The sequence below is a fragment of the Mandrillus leucophaeus genome, unplaced genomic scaffold (assembly GCF_000951045.1).
Source record: "Mandrillus leucophaeus isolate KB7577 unplaced genomic scaffold, Mleu.le_1.0 Scaffold37, whole genome shotgun sequence".
NCBI classification, from domain to species: domain Eukaryota; kingdom Metazoa; phylum Chordata; class Mammalia; order Primates; family Cercopithecidae; genus Mandrillus; species Mandrillus leucophaeus.
In genome coordinates, this window is record NW_012103920.1 from 7,806,230 (window position 1) to 7,808,979 (window position 2,750).

Consider the following 2,750-nt stretch of genomic DNA (forward strand, 5'->3'; position numbering starts at 1 on the left):
TACTACAACATGGATGAAACTTGAGGACATTACACTAAGTGAAGTAACCCAGTCACAAAAAAGACAAAACTGCACAATTCAACTTAAATGAGGTATCTAAAGTAGTCACACTTTTAGAAAATAGGAAGTTGATTACCAGGACCGAGTATGTGACCAGGTCAGGGCTGGAGGAAGTTGTTAAATGGTTGTATAGTTTCAGTTTTTCAAGACAAAAAAGTTCTAGCGGGCTGTTGCACAACCATATGCGTATAGTTAACACTACTGCACTGTACATTTAAACACAGTTAAGATGGAATATCACCTTATGTATAAATATAGGCAAAATGATCCCCAAGTACAATCTAGAATACAATGCCCTGAACATTAGAAATTCAGCTTATTTTAATTACCACTAATTCTTGATAAATTAAAAGTCTTGTGCTATTTTAATTCTTTCAAATTTATTATTATAAATTTGATCAATTTCAAAAATCAAATGTTAAGTTTTCTTTTAAAAAAAAAAAGCATTTGAGCTGTAGACTAGAGAAATGGTGCTGCAGGTGCAGCTGCCTGATGCAATCTATGGGTATTTCATGAATTCAGCAGCATGTCTATTTGGCTGATACTACTGAACTGCTCAATATAGGCCAGTCAGCATCACTTTCACAAACCAGAATGACATCTTTGACAATGGCTGTAATGCCAAAGAGGTCAGGTTTAGTAAATTCTATGCACTTATTTACTTAGAATCCATGGTGTGTGACTCTATGGAATAGTATTAAAAACAAAAAGGTGAAGGAGACTGGCTGAACCAAATTTCATCATGACATATGGTTATCCTTATAATCTGTAAACATTAATCCTAAATATGCTGATATGATAATAATAAGAATAAAAATAGGTGTCTTTCTGTTATCAGCCAACAAGAAGATCTATGTTATTTAAGGCTTCATATTGTTGTTCCATTAAAAATATTAATAAATAGCATGTTCTCTTAATGTTTGCTGAATTCAATCACTATAGTAAACCCAAGATTATTCCTTGGACAGCAGTTATGCTTTATCACTTTATTTTATATGCATCTAAACCATTGTCATTAGAATGGTTTTACTTTCAGTCAGAATTACAGAGAGAATAACAATTAATACTCTCCTTTTGCGACAATACAGATCCCACACACACACCCCTTCGTGGCAACTAAGACATTTAGGATTATTTTGCCTCAAGAAGAGAAAATACAATCCAAACGTGTCTAGTAATAAAGGGAATTTATCAATTCATGTTACCCACAGAGAATGGACATGGTAGGCATAAGATATGACTTGAACAGAGTTTGGAGACCTTTGGTTCTATTTATCTCCAGTTCTCTTTATTTTGACCTCTCCCTGTGCTAACTTCTTCCTAGCACTAGTTTTCCTCATGGTAGCCTTTATAGTCAACACACTGCACCATTTAGAAAAGCGTCTCTCGACCAGCATTTTGAAAAGAGTCATGAGATTCACCATGATTGGATTTCCTTGAGCCACATTTTTACTTCTTTATCAAGCTCTGTGCCCACGGAATAGAACAGAGGGTGAGGGCAGCTTCCCCAGAAACAGATAAAATGCTTGGGAGGCCACTGTAGACAACCTAGAAAGAAACTCTAAGTACTGTTAGAAAAGAGAAGGGTGGTTGTATAGACAACAAATACACACTATGGCATCCCATGGGTGCTTTAAAAACAGTAAGAGCAGAGGGAAAAGTACCACTCACATAGCAGTTGAGACCTCAGAGTCTGGCAAGATCTTTCCAATGGAGAGTCAAGAAATGCTTTCTCACGTGGAACCTGCTAGACGCAGAATGATGAATGAGTAGGAAGGGAATTTTATTATGTAACTCCTGTGTACCTGGGTACTTGTCATGTATTTTAAACTTAATATTTTTTAAACTCCAGAAAGATATTATTATCACTCTCTCCACTCAAATTATTGAAGATAGGGAAAGAAGTTTAGAGGGTTGGCCACATGATTTGGTAAGGGCAAAGCTGAAATTTAAAGCCAGGCCCTTTGATACCTGAAGGGTGGTGAATTAAAAGAAAGACAAAACAAAATCCAATGGCCCAAGTTCCTAGCTATTAATGAATGGCAGGCACAGCCCTCTCGTCAGGGGTCATATCACAGGTAATCTGTCTCAGTCTCAAGAGGAAGAACTCAGTTCTGATGTAGGTAAAGGGAGAAGGTGACTTTGGGGTCATTTTACTTGCTGTGAGTCCAGATTACTAGCATTGCTCCTGGGTATCAGGAGTTGGCTAGGCCCTCTTCTCCTTAAAGCTGCCCTGAAAGAAAATACACAAAAGCATCACTGGGCAATGCAGAATTCACAGTATTCTGAGAGAATATTCACAGAAAAGAACCTAAGATCCCCTTAGGTATTTCTCCAAATCCCCTTCTCAACCGAGGATCCACAAGTCTTCCTCTCCCCTCTTTCCCCTTCTGAGCCTGGTCTCATCAGCTCCACCTGGCTTCCTCTAAGCTTTCCTCACTGAAAGCCCGTTTTTTGTTTGTTGTTGTTGTTGTTTGCCATCATTCATGCAAAATGGCATCATCCCTCCAGGTGGGAGACCTGAGTGTGGGTGGTTCTCAGCCCTGGAGACTCAGCCTCTGCCTCCAAGAATTTTTGCTGAGGCTACTTCATACCTGGAAGCAGGTCTCCCACAAATAACTCATTCCGGCGGGCAAGAAAACAAAACACTCCACAACATTGCTCTCAATCTGTGTTCTCCAAAGAGAAGC